General features: G+C 35.1%; 1 protein-coding gene across 6 annotated transcripts in view; it reads left to right on the top strand.

The window, feature by feature from the left end:
• SGCZ (sarcoglycan zeta) overlaps window positions 1–19,744 on the top strand; it is a 421,463-nt gene that overhangs the window by 48,910 nt on the left and 352,809 nt on the right. Inside the window, exon 1 of one of the 6 annotated variants that reach the window (XM_040065422.2) lies at window positions 6,322–6,351. The exons of the other annotated variants lie outside the window; for them this stretch is intronic. The gene's annotated coding sequence lies outside the window, so the exon portion shown is untranslated. Of the gene's footprint in view, window positions 1–6,321; window positions 6,352–19,744 lie in introns of those variants that run through there. 6 annotated transcript variants of the gene reach the window in all.

Here is a 19,744-nt window from a genome sequence, read left to right as displayed (position 1 = left end):
CTTCTCAGTATCTCTTAATCCTACTTAGTCTTTCTCCTTGATCAGTTTTTAAAGATTTGATTAATCTTTAATCAATTAGTGATTAATCCTACCTGTCCCAAGAACAGAGCTAAGAAGTGAGATTTTATTTTTTGTTTGTCAAGAGGTAGTGGTTTTCTCTTCTTCTTCTTCTTTAATTTTTTTTTTTTTTTTGTGTCTTGAGGCAAATCTGAGCATTGACAGTTACTTCCATCCCTTCATTTGTATATTCTGTGTTTCCCTTTTTGATTTGAGTGGTCTTGGTAAATACTCAGGGCATTCAGCTGTATGTCTACCATCTGCTTCTTGCCAGAGTTGCTTGTCTGTGCCTGCGATATCTCAAAATCTACCCCCTGATACTGACATTTGAAATTTAAAAGAGGCTTACCCCTATACCTTGGTCTTTCAAATCTGTTTCAGGTTCATGTACACACGGTTTAATAAAATTTACAAAGTTATAAAAAAATCCTCTCTATTCTTACTAGTTAGCTTTATCTGGAGCCACTTTTGAAACTAGGCAAGACTAACAACTCAACAAGTTTCTAACAAAATAAAAGAAATCTTTTATTACAGAGGTGGTAAGTGGAAAATATTGTCAACAAAAGTAATCATAAAGCAGCATAACAACTCCAAATTATATTTAATAGCAGTTCATTTTCATCCTAATACTTCTCTTCCAAGAATCTCAAGGAAGGTTTTGGCTTTGAAAGCTACAGAAAATAGCATTCCCATTACTCTTAGACTGTCTGACACTGTTATATCAAAGTAGTCTGAATGTCTAGCATATTACCCCTTTGCTTCACAGTTCTGAGTATCTTTTATCCCTCTTTGTTGCAGATAAAATGTGCTCTGCCTTTTCTTCTGAAGCTTAAGAAATGTAATTGACTTTTTTATTAATGTTCTTGATTTATATACCTTTATTAAAGTTGTTTAGGCAACTCCTGTTTTCACCAGTCTTCTTCTGAGTTACTTAGGTTGCCAGTAAGGGCCCTTTACCTTTAGAAAATTTAAGTTTTGGAATAACTGAAGACCACCGAGGTTCTATAAAGAATGAATTCGGAGGTAGCACCTCAGTCAGTACTTAAATTTGGTTGCGTGTTACTCCAGAGGAAACAATAAATTTTAATAAATCTCCTTCAGGCCAAATAAGTATGCTTGATAAATTACTTCCAGGCCATACCCTGAGCTTTGGAGATCATCTGGAGGAGATCTTCCAGTCTCCTTTGGCCCTCTCCATTTGATGTGCCTGAGCTGCTGAGGAACCAGGTTAGCATAGCTGCCGGCAGCTACTGAAGGAGGAGGTAAATGCTTTGAATGTGCTTATAGTAATGTTTATACCAATTAATATATGGCAATATGTTATGCCATCGCTTCAGCTTTACTGTATATTTCCTACTGTGGTCTTCTGTATTCTTAATCCTTTGGAAAACAAAGGAGACCATGTTGCTGATTACATCAATACCAAAGCTGGAAAATCTTGAACTGTCAGTAGGGCATTTTGGTTTTAATAGCCCATGCCTTTTTCTATATAAAGTTTATAGGCATAAATATTCAGAATTTCTAACCTGATTGTGTCAAAGATACTTTAATTAACACAAAACCAGGAAAAAGACGAGATGCAGTTGAGTCAGGAGAAAACCCAAGAAAAACCATCCCACTTCCTCCATTAAAATGACATCTGCCTCCTTAAAACAATCTTTTCAAATACTAACAGAAACCCTTCTGCATTCACTTCCACAATGGGAAGGAATCCTGCAGATTCCTGAACAAGTGATGCAATATGCAGCTACAGTCTGGTTTATCACTGCAGAACAAAGAAAGAAAATATAATTAATTTTTCTTATGCTCATCCTTGTCCAAGAAACAGAACTGGGAAAAAAGGATCCCAAAAGAACATATTCCTTTAGATGTGAGCTGTGTATATAATAAATTTGAAGTAGTGTTTTTATGCCCTGCCTAATTACTTACTTGAGTTATGCTTCAGTAACTTTAGAACAGCTATTTAACTGTTTTTAGTTTAATTGCTGAGAGTAGCATTTAAATCTCACTCACTTTAGTACCAGCATTCATCACATTCATTTTATGTAGAATTATTATTTGTGAAAGAACAAAAATAATTTTCCTCATCTTTTTTTCCCCATGTAGTTCATTTAGGTACCTTGGATAGCACTGATCTGGAGTTTCTTGGCAAACTGTTAATTATCTCAGTTTTATTGTTCTAGTAACTTTCTTACTTTTAATGTAATAAGATTTTAAAATGAAGTAGATTTAGAAATAGTTAATTATTCCTTTGATTCTGAAGTACTGGAAGGTGTAAGTTCTGTTGTATCAAAGAACACTACTGAGATAGTCACTGCTATAAGTCTAAAAGTTTAGCTTTCACTTTGCTCTGCCTCCTGTCTCTTGAATGTGTAACTATATAACTTTGAAGTTATTTTTAAGTACCTCTCAGTGGATTTGCAATGTGGGGTTGCTTGTTCCAAATGTATGGGAGAAAGGTGGGAATAAAGGTATGAATTTGTGTATGTGTACAAGTGAGTATATAGATGTAGATGTAGAAAGTAAAGAAAGAAACTGAGCAGCATAAAAACACTTTCAAAATCTTCTCTTCTTTGAGTGATACATTTTATCACCAAAATTTAGAGGAAAAAATGTGGATTTGTACTCTAAGCTCTCATACAGCGTTCTTTTCACCTTTTCTCAGTGATCTGTAATGGAAGAATGGGCTGAATGCTTAGCTGCATCTAGGGGTTTTTTTTGTGTTTGTTTATTTTTTTTTATGGGGGGGGAGGAGTTTGAGGTGGTGGTATTTGGTTTTTTCCCATTTGAACTCATTTGACTTGGTTCTCAAAAACTTGAATTGATAAGTTGCACAAATTTCAAAATAGGAAATGGAATTTTTTTTTTATTCTCTGGAAAATATATGAATAAATGTGCTAGCATTTAAGAAATGTGCAAATAAAGCAAGTTCATAATTTTCTATGAAAATTAGCAGAATAATTAGCTGAAAACTATATCTCTGAAACACAGGCTGAAAGAGCCTCAACTTCTTTATATGTGAGGCAAGTTGACATAAACATCTCTTCCAGACTTCTGGCTTCCTGGGAATCAATAGTGCATGTGTAATGCATGACTGGTTTATGTACAGAGGAGTTAAAAAAGTGTAATTTTCAGATTTTCTTCTTGAGAACACAATGATTTTGGAGCAATGTAACAGGTAGATAACCACTGCATGTCTTAAGATATGACGGACAGATCGTTCATAAACATATAAGTCTATTCATACACTTCTGCAGATGTGTTGATTTTCAGGATGAAATATAAATTTAGTAAATTAAATACAGCATTAGTCTTATTTCACTCTTTTTAGGCTTAGAATCCAAACATTTTGAACAATCAGTGGTGTTATTTAGAATATAAAATGCAAAGCCTAACAGATGTTTGAGCATATCAGGCAGGCTTCAAATTATAAACATATTGAACGATATGTGAAAATTGCTATCCAGAGTTTCTCAAAATTTTACATGTGAATTTCTCCAATGAAGTAGGGAGGTACAGATGTGAGATTTTTGCTTTCTTTATTATAAATTTTCTTAAACATTACAATGGTAACAACCTTAATCTGTAATGGACTTACTTTCCTTCATAATCTTTTGTTGGGGAACTTGCATAGGAAAGGAAAGAACAGTGTTCTGTGGAGATACGAAAACTGCCAGAGAGTGACTAAGGAGATTGAAGTAGACAGGGAGGAAAAAAATTATTAAACTGAAGAGTGGGAAAAGAGATGTTTTTGTTGTTGTTGTTTGTTGGTTGGTTTTTTGTGGACTTTATTTCTCTAAGGCGGAAATGGGAAAGGTCTGACAGGAACACAAAAGGAGACACGTTGCCAGTGACAGACATTTGAGGATGGAATAGAGCTGGAATCATAAGCTAATACTGACCTAATTTTTTGTTATGTGTGTAAATATTCTGTGTGAAAATATAATGGCATTTTCTCTATAGGTCACTTTTTTAAAAAAAATTACTGTTTTCTATTTAAATCATCTATTACCTTAGACCTGCCTTCCACATAAAAAAGCTCATAAAGTCACAACTGGTGTTTTTCTCAGGCAGTTTTCAGCTTTAGGAGTAGCAAGGATCTTACTGTGCTTCTAAGAAATAACCCTCTCCTAGAACAAAGAGTAAAATGTATTTCAAAAAGAATGCAATAGAACATAATTTCAGTGTAACTGTCTAGTGGTGTGCTCTGTAGCCAAATTACAAATTATAATTTTTATAGACCTTGTGTGCAACTTTAATTGGTTAATAACTTTCTTGCCTGTTACTCTATTGGTTAGTAAAAGGTGTTCTACTGGTCTGTCAAATCTCTCTATTCTTGGATTGTTTACATATTTTCTTTACTGATTCTCATGGGACAAATCCCTTATTATTGCAGGTGCATTTGTTTTTCAACCCAAGAATAGGTTGTTATGCTAACGAGCTTTCATACCACGGTTGTTATCGTATGGGAACTTGAAGATTACTTAGAAGAAGTGCTAGGCTAACTTTGGCAATGTAGCAGAGCAGGCCTCATTTTATGAGGCCTTTCTTTTGTAATTCTTTTACCTGTCAAGTGAACAGGGATAGAGAGGTGAGGTGAGAGAGAGAAATGGTGTCAGTCTTGCTTAGAAAAGCTGAAGCCCATTGAGGGAACTGTGAGGAGGTCTTGTGAACACTGAGACATGTGAGGTCTTGAGCCCAGCCTGGGAAAAAATGAGGATGGAATGGGGAGACTGATTGTGAGTGCTCTGGAGAGCACTGCCAATAGGTGGTTTGACAGATAATACTTCTCTGTTCTTTGGAGTCTATTTTTGAAGTCTGTGAATCAATATTGCTTGTTCCACCTCCTGTGCTAGTTTGTGATGATATCTCACTGTTTCTAGAGAATCCTCTCTATACTCATGCAACAGCTTTGAAATAGATTTTAATGCTTCAGTTCTGGTGCCAAGCTCGACAGGCATCTCAAAAAATGCTAGAGATGGAACGTTATTTTAATTTTTGAATTGCAAACTGGGAAAATTTTGTTCTGATGATGTTATTTATGGCATCTTTCCCATCTTAAGCAGCTGGTTTTGTGGGCTTACACTTTGTCAAAGGTTTTGTGTGTTCGACTGTGTCGCTATGAATGTGTGAAATGCTTGGTTGAAGTTAATGGAAGTTTGATGGAATTTCATTTGGATTCTCATGCTGCTGCAAGTGTTCTGAGCCTTTTAAAAATAAATACATTTTAAAAAAAATCTAAGGCTTTATATCCCCCCAGTAAGCCACTTCATCTTTTGGGTTTGTTCATTGACATGGGCTCTCACCAAAGTGACAAGTTATATCAAAATTTTAATCTAGTAGCTGAGGAAACTTCTGTATGAGGCCTCTGACACTGTAAGAACATGCCTGTGCATGGATCTGCCCAGCACGTGTCTACATTGCACATTAAAACCTCTATTTAAATGGCAAACAGAGCCACTTAATAGGGTTTTAGATAGTCTCCACATGTTACAGTGGAATTATTCTACAGCAGTTGAAACTTTTTAGCCATCAGAAAGGGAAAATATGATTTTTTTTTTCTCTCTGGGGTCTTCTCTATGACAACAATTGAAGACTTTCTATTAAGTACACATTAAGTATATCTACTTTTCTATCTAACTGATGTGGATATTAGCCAGAATGTTATATTAATCGCTCTGCAGAAATATTCGGGTTTGGGTCTTGAGTTTCCAGGTTAGACTTTCTGCAGTTGTACTTTGTAATTATATTTGTCTTGCTTTTTGGTACAAATATTAATTACATAATAATTTAATTAATTAAGTTCTGAAAACAAAACAAGCAAACATTGACTCCCACTCTCCAGAGTGCAAAACCTAAGATTGAGATTTCTAAAGCAAATCCAGAATAATAAGTTATTTTGCATAAAGTTTCTTTTAGCAGTTTAGCATGGCTTTAATTGGAGAAAAAAATTGCAACTTTATGTTGTATTTTCCATCTTAAATGTCAATTTTTTCGTTTACATTCATATATATTCTCATATATTCTCTCTGCAAATATGCATGCATAAATGAATTTAAAGAGTCAATTGTTACACCTCTTCTATTATATTATAAGAGGTTTTTCTTTAGCTTTTAATTGCCTAGAGACTGGTTTTTGAGATCAATTAAGAAAGAGTCACCTGGCAGCAGAATAAGTCATATTCTCCTGGGACATTATGAGACTGTTCATTCCTATTTTCAGGTCCAAGTTTTCAAACCCAGGGACTGGAAGTTCAGTTTACTCTGTGGCTGGAAAGAAGCCCTACTCTGTCCTGTGAGTAGACAAGTGTTTCATGTTTCTGTGGGACAGTTTCATTATAAGAGAGAGCTTGTATCTTTTTAAACAGCTTTAGCAGTTACAAGGTCACTTGCTTTGTAAAGGTCATGCTCTCTCCTTTGTGATGCACCTGGTAGAAGTGGAGAAGGGAAAAAAAGTGAAATTTTGCAGAGACTTAAGCTCTTATCAACTACAGTATTTTTTTTATGTGGGTCATCCCATCTTCCCCCTGCTTCCTTTTTAGTCTTCTCAATGTATGTGTTAGCATCATTGTTGAGGGAAGAGAGAGATGAGAACATAAAGATAACACTTAAAAGTAACATCCAACAGGTAAAGGGAGAAACTTCATTGTAGTCCTTTTTAAGAAGTGAAGTGAATATATCCTACTTGAATGCATTATTTTTTGTAGTGCTTTCTAATTTGTATTGTTTGTATAGGCAAAATCTGGACACACTAAAAACCTGAAAAAATTTCTTCCAATTGCTCTCCATGATATCTTCACATTTTGACATAATTGTGTGCAGGCTTCTACATGCAGGTTGAATAAATGTGACAGTTTCTGCTTCTTAGAAGAAATAATCTATCAGCTTCGTATAATTGCATTTTCCACACTTCTGTCAACTAGGAAAAATTTTTGACTAATAAGTAGTGCTCAGATTTAACTCAAGATGCATGCACCACTAAAACTAGCAACTCTTATCTGAATAAAGAAGAAAAACAGAATAGGTAAGAAGACACTGGTGCTTTAATTCAATAATTAGTTATAAGAAAGCTGTCCTGGTTTTGGCTGGGATAGAGTTAATTTCCTCACAGTAGATGGTACAGTGCTGCATTTTGGATTCATGAGAATAATGTTGACAACGCACAGATGTTTTGGTTGAAGCTAAGTAGTATTTGTCCTAAGCCAAGGACTATTTTTTTTCTTTTCTTTTTTTTTTTTTCTTTCAGTCTTATGTTCTGCCATTGAGGATGATGTCCACAAAAAAGCTGGGGGGAAGAGCATAGCAAGGACAGGTGACCTGAACTGGCTAAAGGGATATTCCATAACATACAACATCATGCCCAGTATATAAACAGGGAAGTTACCTGAAAGACGGATGGGCTTTGGCATTGGTCAGTGAGAGATTGACAAGTGTATGCATCACTTTCTTTCTGGGGTTCTATTTATTATTATTGTTATTACTATTGCTGTTATGTACTGTTATTATTATATTTTATTTTGTTGCAATTATTAAATTTTACTGACAGGCTTTACTTCTGGTTCTCCTCCCCATTCTGCTTGATAGGGGGGTGACTGAGGGCTGCATGGTGCTTAGTTGACATTTGGGCTTAAATCATGCCATAAGCAAAAGAAACAGTCTTTGTTTTTGCAGTGACCACTCTGACAGCTTTACAATAACTTTAGATTTTCGGCTTCTGCTTATTTCATTGTTATTGCTGAAAGACAGATATATAGTCTGCATTTTGCTGGAATAATACCTCTTTATTTGTGGAAGAGAAAAATGAAAATACAAATTCCATCTATAAATAGACTATGAAAACTGGAAAATCTTCCCTCCAATGTGTGCCTGTGGGGAAAAAAAAAGATTAGTCTTTTGAGAAGCCAGCATTATACATAGCAAAAGAATAAATGTCTGATTATAATTTCTATGTGGCTGCAACAACATATTGATTTTTTTCTCTAATTAAACTTGAATACTAGATGCTTCCTGGAGGTTAAATATGAAAATTTGTCTTTATGGAACAAATATTGATACTTGCCTCTGACTGAAGTCATAGGCAAGTTCCTAGGAGTGTAAGGTCTGAAATTTGCTTTCCGGTTTGTTTTTTTTCTATCCAGAGGGTCATAAACCTAACTTCTTAAGGAGAAAGTCCCTATACAATTTTAGGTCACATACCAGTGTGCTCGATGCTCTCCAGATGACTGTTGCTATGACTTCTGGTCAAAAAGAGACAATTGTTAGTTGCTGGTAATGTAGATGCCAGTTATAGCCCTCCTAGAGAGGTCTGAGGAGGGGAACCACTGCAGTACCCAAATGAAGTAGAAATAGTGAAATCAAAGAATGTCATAGTTGCCTAAGAAAAGATTGACAAACTAGACAATTATTTCAGAACTATCATTTCATTGAAGCTTATCAGCCTCACATATTGGGAAAATATGTATGTCAAATCAAATCTGCATAGTCCTTTGATGTTTGAATAAATGAGAGTGCTACTGCAGTTATCTTTGTCAGAGGTATGCTTATCAAAGGGGAAAGGAGATGTGGAAGTGTGTGCTAACTGCTTCCTGTGATAGGGACCAGCTTCAGCATGACCAAGATCATGTGCTAGACAAAGAATTGTGCTCACTTACAGCTGCTCTGTCCTGATTACAACTGCATCTCAGTCATGGCAAAACCAGTACTGAACATAAACTGCTGAGGTCACAGTTCTGCGGTTGAGAGTACTCAAGATGATTCATATGATTCTTTCAGAATTAGCTATGTAAAAAATAATCTTAGCTTTTAGCTAGACATTACTTGGAGATAAAATAAGATAGTTTAAGAAAATCTCATCTCTGACTTTTTTTTCTCACAGTGAAGTTTTCTATGTTGAGAGGAGCAACAACTATTTATGGTAATGTAAAAAATAGCAATTTTAGCAAATGCTCTGAACTGATTGGGTTGTAGTATAATGTGCTCATATGGGCCGATTTTAGAACTCAGAAGCTCTTTTATGAAATCAGATCTCATGAGTTTAGAATATTACGGACTGTAATTGGCTACTCCATAGATCACTAAAGCAAAAAGTGTCTGGGGACTACCTTGTGTGTTAAGATTTTAAGCAGACCCACGATAAAAATTTTTCCAAAAATTTTTGTCAACCTATTATCAATATCTTGAATATGTTGGGATTCAGAGGTCTCATTTAACTTGACCAGGAAGTGTGTGCCTTCATCCTCAAATAGTGAGGTAAACCAGCAAGGAAAAGAGAGGTGCTTGGACTTGTTTATTGAGAGAAATATAACATGTATGTTTCTGAATACACTGGGCTCAGCTACCTAATACATAGAAATATACCATATAGTTCACAATTAAAATTATTCCATTAAATTACCACTGAAATAGACTTGATGAGGATTCTCAGAGGTCTAGAAATGGACCATGCATTTAAGCATATGCCATTATAAGCAATGTTCTCTTTTATTTCATTTATGAAATATGTTGGAGTCGTTTGTTAAAATCATAGGATGGTTTGGGTTGGAAGGGATCTTTAAGGGTCATCTAATCCAATCTCCCTGCAATGAGTGGGGACATCTTGAGTTAGGTCAGGCTGCTAAGAGTCCTGTCCAGCCTGAGCTTGAATGTTTCCATAGATCGAGCATCTGCCACCACTCTGGGCAACCTGCTCCAATGTCTCACCACCACACAAAACAATTTCTTCCTTACGATTTGGTTCTACCTTCTTTTAGTTTAAAGCCAATACCCCATGTCATATTGTGACAGGGCCTGCTACTGTTTCCGTGTTTTGTATAAGCTCCCTTTAAGTACTGAAAGGCCTCAGTAAGGTGTCCCAAGAGCCTTCTCTTCTCCAGGTTGAAGAAACCCAAATCAATCAGGTTTTCCTCATAGTAGGGGTACTCCATCCCTTTTGGTTGTCTTCGTGGCCTGCTCTGGACTTGCTTCAACAGGTCAATATCCTTCCTTGGGTTGGGGCCTCAGAGTTGGATGCAGTGTTCCAGGTGGGTCTCACCAGAGCAGAGGGGCAGAATCCCCTCCCTTGCCCTGCTGCCCCCTTTGCTCTGGATGCAGCCCAGGACACATTTGGCTCTGGGCTGTGAGTGCCCATGGCTGGGTCATGTCCAGCCTCTCACCCACCAGCACGCTCGAGTCCCGCTCAGCCGGGCTGCTCTGGATCTGTTCCTCCCCAGCCTGTGTTAATAGTGGCAGTTGCCCCAACTGAGGTGCAGTGCCTTGACTTGGTCTTGTTAAACCTCAGGAGATCCCCATATGCACACTTCTCATACTTGTCCAGGTTCCTCTGGATGGTATCCTGTCTCTCAGGTGTGTCAACACTACCACTCAACTCAGAAATATACAGAGTTAAAAATGGGAGTTGATTATTTTGTAAATGTCTTAAGGTTCAAATAGCTTCTTTGGTGAAATAGAACAGCAGATATTTCCTGCACTTATTTCCTTTGGAATGATTTTTTCATTATTTCTGAATTTCACAGAGAAACTTTATATGTAAAATGGTTATTCCACAGCTCCCATACACCTTATTGAATACTGAAATACCAGGACTTAGAACTCTTTAAGATGATAATTACTTTGCCATGTTAAAGTGCATGAAATTCATATCATTTTCCAGGGTATGGGAAAATAATCCTGTTTAAAATAATGCATGATTTTACATTTCTCTAAGTATGTGCTGATACTGAATTTTATAAGCAATAAATGTTTAGACACTTGGAAATTTAACTGTTAATGTTGCTTGAAGATAGTTGTAGTTTTTAAGTTAGGATGTGCTAAAGATACTGTACTTCTCCTGAATTTATTTCCTGTCCAGAGACAGTGCTCTATCCTCCACTGAGGGCAGAAACTCTTCTCTGTCTGATAATGCAGTACATGTGCAAAAGGGGTTCCAACATTTTCCCAAATTACCAGGTATTAAAGACAATACAATTATTAAAAATAAACTTTTGAAAATACTTGCTGCTTGATTTTATCAGAATTATTTTTTCCTTATGAAGCTGAAAGGTTATGTTTAAAGCACAGTTTTGGAGTTGATAAAGGGGATTTTTTTTTTTTTTTTTTTTTTTTAAATATTATCCAAATTGGATTGACATATTCTGCACTTGTCACATTCTGAACCTCTTTTTTGAGGTGAAGTTAGTCTAAGAAAACTTTTTCTATACCAAAATATTTTTATTTTAAACTGTGTAGTACATAAAAATCAAGGCATGTAATAAATTAATGATAGCACATAATATTTCTTGAGACTTTGTTCTACTTTTTTATAGGTAGTATTTCTATAACACTGTTTTGTCGCTGGTTTACCCCAACATACTAAAGGATGTAAGTGGTGATTAAGGAGAATTTACTAACTTTTTGCACTCATGTGTATGTTCTTTGGAATTTGCAGCTCTGAGAAACAATAAGAATATGCACCCAAGAAAGAATAAAAAAATCTTAGCAAGCCAGAGATGATCTGTCTGCCAGTTATAAACCACAGATTGCCATAAATTACAATTTCAATATCACTTTCATAAGTGTGGTCACCATAATTGTGCTGCCTGACTGAATTATTTTCAAAGCACATTACTGCTTAAATGGCAGATAAATTCAACTTTTCCCTGTTAAACTAGTGAATTTCAGCAAATCACTTCTTCAGGTATTTTCACTTGAAAAAGCCCCAGATTCATTAGCGAAGACTGAGAAAAAAAAATTGTTCTTTTCCATGCAGCTCTTTCCTTGTGTGAAATAGTTTTGCTCTCTTGCTGAGCCCAAATGATGGCTGAAAAAGGCACAGGAGTGAAATAGTAAGACAGAGCAGTGCAGGAAGAAATAAGAGAAAATACGGAAAGAAGAAAAAGGTAACTAAAGAAACACAAAAAGACAGAAGGATTATACTGAAAACATAAGTGTCAAGAGGAAAAGAGAAACAACTAATATAGGAAAGACTAAAATCAAATGATACTTCATTAGATTTCTTTAACTGCTGTTACATTTTGTTTGAAATATTTTCTTAAAAAATTAATTCTCTTATAGGTCATGATTTTGTGTAATATACAATACAAATAAATGTGAAACATTAAACAATTAGGAAAATATTAAATACAGCACTTATAAAAAATATTCCACTCTTCAGCTAAAGGAATTTATTTAAACTCGATGTCATTGTATCACTAGGATTTAGATTTGTATGATGGTTGTGTCCATAGCAAACCAAAGATTAAAATAATATTGTTTTATAAATTAAAATATGCTTCAAGTTAATAAATAAATAAATAAATAAAACCCAAATAAAAACCCCACAACTTTTAAAAGGAAGAGGATATGTCTCATCTGGCTACATGTGAGGAAACAAGTATTTGCATTATGCATCAGGTGACTGGGACTGTCTTGTTTCTCAGACCCTGATAAATTTATGTCTGCAAAATTATACTGATGCGTTAATTCTGTTTTTCACAAAATGGTATGGGCTCAGGACCTTGTTCTTCTTGTTGGACTGAAAGTCACTTTCTGATTTCTGTGCCTGCTCTGTTTATCTTGTATGTGTGCTTTGGAATATTCACTCTGCAAATATTTGCTCTGCAAATATTTTCCTTCATTGTGAATTTATTTATGCTGTCTTGCTTAACCCCAGCCTGCAACTAACTGAGCACCACAGATCCACTTGCTCAATCCCCCTGATGGGATGGGAGAAAGAATTAGAAGGGAAAAATGAGAAAACTTGTAGATTGAGATAAAGACAGTCTAATAGGGAAAGTAAAAGTGTGTAAACAAGCAAAGGAAAACAAGGAATTCAATTACCCCTTCCAGTGGGCAGGCAGGTGCTCAGCCATCCGCAGGGAAGCAGGGCTCTGTCACAGGTAAGGGTGACTTGGGAAGACAAATGACATGGCTCCAAACGCCCTCTTTACCTTCTTTCTTCTTCCCCCTCACATTATGTACTCAGTGTGGTTATCACAGGGCCTGGAATATCCCTGGGGTCTGTTGGGGTCAGCTGTCCTGGCTGTTTCCTCTCCCAGCTTGCTGTGCACCCCCAAGTCCCTCACCGGTGGGCTGTGGTGAGGAACAGAAAAGGCTCTGTAGGACATTGTAAGTGCTGCTCAGAAATAACAGAAATATCTCTGAGTTTTAAGCACAAAACCAAAACATCACTGCCTAGCAGCTACTGTCAAAAAAATGATCTCTATCCTGGCAAAAACTAGCAGAGATGTAGAACTTAAAATCAAGAACATAATTCAGCAGGTTTTCCTGACTGTATTCCCTGCAACAGACTATGTACTGAGGATAATCAAAATGGAAGGTCATCAGCTGATATGAAAATACTCACATGTAGTTTTGAATTCTTAATTTAGGAAGATGCAATCTATGCTCTAAATTCTGAAATATCTAGTAAAGCTGACAGGCTTATCAGTTGGCAAGGAAATCAGTCTGATTGTCATTGACTTCAGCACACTTTCTTTTGAGCTGAGAGTGATGAGATTTTCTCCAAGGACAAGAAAGGCAAGCTTAAAAATGGGCAAGTGGAGTGCTATAGTTGAAATATGAAGAGTTATAGATAAGTATTTAAAGGGTGAAAAGAAAGCCACCACTATCACATATTTCTACATCTCAACCTATTAATTTTTCTTCTTTTTTATTTCTTCATTTTCAGCAAAGGAAGAGCAGTAGTTTCCAAATAGCTGATTACACAGCTTAGGATTGTGTAAACTAATGAATGTTTTGGGGTTTTTTTCACAGATGTTTTCCATTTGCTAAGTATAGTGGGAGAGTAGGATAGTCTATATACTGATTTATTACATTGATTCTACTTACATCATATCATGTTTTAACATGCCATGTCTCTGTACCTTCCCTTTTGGAATATTGTTTTGGTGTGCCTACTTATAGGAATATGATTCTAATTCACCAGCTGTGCAGTGAATAGACCAGTTGTCCCATCCATTCATGCTGCACCAAATGGGTAAAGGTAAAATCCTTTCTGCATGGGAAGTTATGAGATGGTTCCTGGGGCACAGCTGAAGTGGTTGCTGATTCTTTTACAAGCTGGGTCCAAGAAGCTCTAGCAGCTGCCTCTGAAGGAACTGCTTTGGTCACAGCTAAACTTGATCCACAATCACCTTTCCTCCCTCTCTGATCAAACAGAAGAGGAAACGCAACCCAAAAGCCTCATGCAATTTATCCTGCAGGTATTACTGAAATACCAAGTTGTCTTTGTGAGGACATGAGAAATGGAGGCTGCAGAAGGAAAGGGAATTTTCTAAAAGCTTAGAAGTCCATTTACATAGAGATCCCAAATTTTCTGGGCATTGAGGCTCAGGGGAATTGTGGGAAGCCTCCTTGAAGGGAGGAAAAGTGAGAGAGGCAAATGTAGCCTTTTACTCCAGCAGCTGCAAGAGCTGCACTGAGCAGGGAGCAGAACTGTGGGCTTGCTATATACAGCTGTCTTACTTAAAAACGAAAATGCTTCCCCATTGCTTCCTTTTTTTTTTTTTTTTTTTTTTTTTTTTTTTTTATTTGTTTTTTCTCTGTCTTATATCTATTTCTTTACTACTAAGAGGGCATTTTGCTCCTCTTATAACCATGATAAAAGTGTGTGGGTCAAATAAGAAGCTGATGGAGAAGACCTAGTACAAGGGTACCCAGCATTCTGGCCTTTGCATGTATTAGAACTAGTTAACATTTCGATGAGTAGTTGGAAAATGCTTATGCAACCATTTTGGCAGATATGCTTAAGAGAAACAAAGATTGCTAGAACTGCACAATTTGCAGAAAATAACTTTATGCCCTTGTTATTGCCTGGAAACATGGATTTTCAAAGCTGAATCTACAAGGATGAAAGAGAATAGAAAATGAAAGGAGCATGAATTCCTCTAGCAAAAAACATCCCTTAAATTTCTGTAGTGATTATTTACACACTTTGGCATTTGAGAACTTGAATATTTTTTACTCATGTTGTCCAAAAATGGATTTTGCATTTAAATTAGGATAGAAGGCAATGATCATGTTATAAGATGAAAGCAATAAAACAAAGAAAGCCATAAAAGGTTGGCTATGCTTGGCACAAAATAATTGTCTCTAGTAGTGAGAGAAGTAACATGTACAGTTAGTAGAAACCATAAAAGCTCTAGAGTCAAGACAAGAATTACATATAAATCAAGGTATACCTTAAAAAAAAACCAAAAAAACCCCATGCTAATGCTCAAGTGCTAAGTATGTTACTTAGTGGTAGCTGTACAATTTCATTTAACATAAATAATAAATATCACAGAATCACAGATTCTGCAATAAATATTGCAGAATGACTTAAGGATTCCATATTTTTGATGGAAAATAAAATAGATTCTTGAAAAAGCAGAAGAGTCAGTTTTAAAAGGAAGGTAACTTGAACTTAAATCTTCTGGATTTCATTCCTTTTCAGAAAGTATGAATTTTATAATTGCCTTTCAAGATGTTAAGTACAATATGCCCCATCATAGCATATTTTGAAATAATTTTTAGGAAAGAGTCATCACTGCTGTATTTGAGTATAAAAGAAGAATTACTTCTTGTAGTTTTTTGCTTGATCTCACAATATGGAATAATATGTAAATATGTAGGTGAAAAAACTGTTTTTGCAAAAATGTAGTGATCAAGAAAGGTGTTAGAAGCAGCTTTTCTTCCTTTTCTCTATTTATTTCTAATCTTGAATTAAAACTAATGAAATAATGAAAGAACGAAAAAATTATGTTCTGAAATAATTAATCTAGAATTCTATCAATTTAATTTTCTCATATTGCCAAAAGACAGAGCTCATGGGTTTTTTTAAACTGTTAAGAAAATTTATTATAAAATGATGTTTTATTATGAAAGTTGCACAATACAGAATCAAATTCTTCCTTAACATCTTTTTTTTTTTAAATCAGTCTTATTCTTTGTGCTTAAATTAATCTCTATTACAGCAATGTGAATTATACAAAAAGCTAAACCACGTTTACTTTCAGTTGCTTACAAATACTGTGAAAAACGTGAATATATATAAGTTTTGGCGCTTACTTTATATTGCATTATATTGCAATTAAGAGTGTGGACATGATAGTTTATTTTTAACTTTAATTTTCACATTACAATGACTTTTTTCATAATGCAACTTTGTTATTGTCCTAAGTTTACAGTTAGGATTTTCCTACATTTCATTCAGTAGCATTAGGTGTGCTTTCTGTTTTATTGCTTATTTGAAAAATTGCACAGAGAGTACTTGGTGCATAATTAAAGCTGGCCTCAAAACTTAAAACAGATCCTTTAAAATAGGCAAGTTTCTGATCAGATCAGGCTGTAAGGAGTTGATTTAATTCTGATGAACAAATGTCTGAAACTGCAAACTCTAGGAAAAACAGTTTTGCTCTCAAACTGGGTGTTTAACCCTTCTAGTTTTTTTGCATCTAATTGTTGTTTCAGTGAACAAGTAAGGAAAGAAACAGTACTTGCTGTACTTTGTCATCTGATAATTTATACTGAGCAAATTTTCTGTGTGGGGTTGAGGGCAGCTTGTAACCAGAGAATATTTTCTTTCAATTTTGGGAACATGTAATTTTGATAACACTGAATGTTTATGCCTCTGGGCATATAGGATGTACCCTCTGCACGTACCTTCTGCTCCAACCCGCTGCTTGCTACGACACCCATTCAGAGTTTAGCAGTTTGTGTCTGAGTAGTTATAACAAACTTTCCACTCTCCCTGACTTTGTGCTGAAACACACAGAGTGGAGTAAATGGATGAGCAGCAACATCCTCCCATCCCTCAAGAGGCTGTCGCTGCAGTCAGCCTTCAGGTGTTTGCAGAGCAGTGCCGCAGTCTCGTTGGGATGGGCTATTTCCACTTGCTGCAGAGAAACAAAGGTATGAGACACATGTGGAGATTGTTTTTTCTCATTTGCCATTTCATACTAATAAAGTCACAATTCTGTCTCCTAAAACTTAGGTGGAATGAGACCAACTTCTTTTCTACCGTGTCAGATTTTCAAGACAATCGTAGGAACAATGTTGAAAGTTTATGAAGGTTCAAGTTAACAGTATAAGCCTTTTTCTAAAGAAATTAAAGCAAAAATAGGATTTCAAAATACTGCAGAAAACGTCTAAAAAACCCCTATGTACTGAAATTCATTGATTTGTACATAAAAGCACTAAAATTATTTGAATTATCTGAATCGTAACAAAAAGAGATCTGTGGAACAGGTGAAGGGTATTGCCAATTTGTAATAAAATCTTGAAGATTAAGGAGTGAATACACTCTTCAAATGGAAGAAAAGAGTAACAATATCTCCTGTGTTTAATATGGGAAATGTCCACCAAGGGAAACTAGGTTTTTACTCCATTGCTCTTGCTCCACTCTCTGGGGCTATTCCTACAGCTTGCTTGCCTGATGCAGAAGAATAGGAACTCCTATCTTGAAGGACCCTGCAAACCTTTCTGCCTCTCACCCTGCCCCATCCTTATTTCCTCCCCCTTTAACAAGGACAGTGTGATTGTTAACAGCAAAGAACAGGTCTTTGCTACATACAGCTCATGATTCAGAAGAAAATCTCTAGAAATATGCTCTGGGCTGCAAAATGTCTAAAGACCACTTCCATATTTGGCTATTATGTCATATTGATATGATATGAAACAGGACTTAATTGAAAAAAGAAATTATTTTTGCTATTATATTTCTTTACAGATGCCAAGTCCATCTTTTAGTGTATTCTATTTTTATAGAAATGATACTGATATTACTGGCTGGTGTATCTACTGTTACAAATATTGTTGCTGTTTTCACAACAACAACAACAAAATAATGTGACGACCTGTCACATTATAGATAATTGATTTCTATAGAGAATTAAATAAAGCAATGACATATATTATGACATACTAGCATTTCCACCAATCCATGTGACTTTGGGGAAATAATGTACAATTTTATTAATAATTTTGGAACATATACATTTATTGAATTAATTTCAAAGGTTGTCCCCAAAGCAAATAACTTGGCTGAGGGAAGAATCATAGTTTTCAGTAATAGTTTCTCGTGAATTAGTTTTGCAACACCTCTAAGAGAAAACATTAGGATAAATGTAATGCAATCCTCACTTTGCCAGTTTTTGAAACTGGTTTATGTGCTAGTTGTCGCTCACAGATTAAAATTAATCAAAAATAATTCAGGATGAGTTGCATATTTATAAAGGCATTAGGTCTACATTCACTTAAATTTTTGGAAGGTGTGCAATATACTTTTCCTCATGGCTTCAAATAAAACTGCAGAGCAGATAGTTAGTGATATGAATTCTTATCTTCAGTGGAACTAACAACCAGAACTATGTTTGCACAACAGTGACAATTTCTTTTTTTTTTTTTGGCAAAAAGAATATTTATTAATACAATATAGATATTAAATTTGCATTGTTTTCAGTAACTTTCTTGGTTTTATATAGACTCCTCTGGAATTTTGGGAACAAAATATTTTGGCTTTTAGCTATCTTGGAAATTTCCTTTGTTTGGAAAGTCTGCTTATCTTACAGGCAGTTTTAAGAGGCAAAATGAAAACATATTTGAAAATATTTTTGGCATTACTTAATGAATTTTTTTTTTCCTTCAAACTTTGTTTTCAATATACAATGGCCATGTTCTTGGTTCTTTCAGTCAGCAGTTGTTTAAAATCTTTCCTAAAGGCCTCCTAAGCTATTAAGGGAATATAATGCACTCCTGCATATCTCTGTGAAATTAATTAAATTTCTAATTCTTTATCAGATAGTAAATAAAGGGATATTTGGCCTTTTAATTTAGCAAATATTCTTTTACATTTCAGTATGCTGATAAATTGTTCAGAATGAAGCTAGACTTCATAAGTTACAAGGAATCTAATAACAATAACAAAAAAAAATTAAAGCTTGAATAAAATCTTTTGCCTTTTAATCTGAAAGTTGCCTGCATGAGCTTCATTCTGTCATAAGCAAAACAGAGGTTGCTAAAATGAGGACTGAAGTAGAGGGGAGGAAAGGAAAGAAATTAAGACTCTGAAAATCATACCATGATGTATTTTCATAGCAATCTAAAGATTTAAAACAGATATGTGAGTTTCTTTGTGAAGAAGATTGTATTAAAATTTAGTGTGAATTTTCTAACTTTAAAAAAAAGGACTTAAAAAATGCAAAATAAAGTAGCTGGAAAGGAAAGAAAATCTTCTTCACAGTTCAGTTTTTGTACTAACAGATTTAGTTACTATACCTATTTAATGTTAATGCATGCTAATCATATAAACACACCTGTTAGAATTCTGATCTAGTGCTGTCTTCTACCAGGTATAAACTATGATTACAAACATGCCAAATATAAACTGCAGTAAACATAAATCTACTATTTTCTATTAAATTGTCTCTTAATGCTGTTCAGTACATCTACCCAAAGCAAATAACCAATTGTTTATTAAGTAAGTTTCACACAACCTTAAGATACTTTAAAAACTGGAATTGCAACAGGCCTCAGATTATGATTATTTTTTTATATGGAATAGGCAATTTGAAAGTAACTGACCTTTAAGTGGTAAGACAATTTGTGTTTTAGATGGTATTGTTAATGAAATTCCATTATAATGAGGATAACATAACAACTATAGTAATTGCATTACAATAAGGAAACTTTAGCCTTGAAAGATTTAAAAGCTA

Source organism: Hirundo rustica, chromosome 5, assembly GCF_015227805.2.
Source record: "Hirundo rustica isolate bHirRus1 chromosome 5, bHirRus1.pri.v3, whole genome shotgun sequence".
NCBI classification, from domain to species: Eukaryota; Metazoa; Chordata; class Aves; order Passeriformes; family Hirundinidae; genus Hirundo; species Hirundo rustica.
The sequence above is the reverse complement of the archived record's forward strand: the minus strand, read 5'-3'. Positions and strand labels throughout refer to the sequence as shown.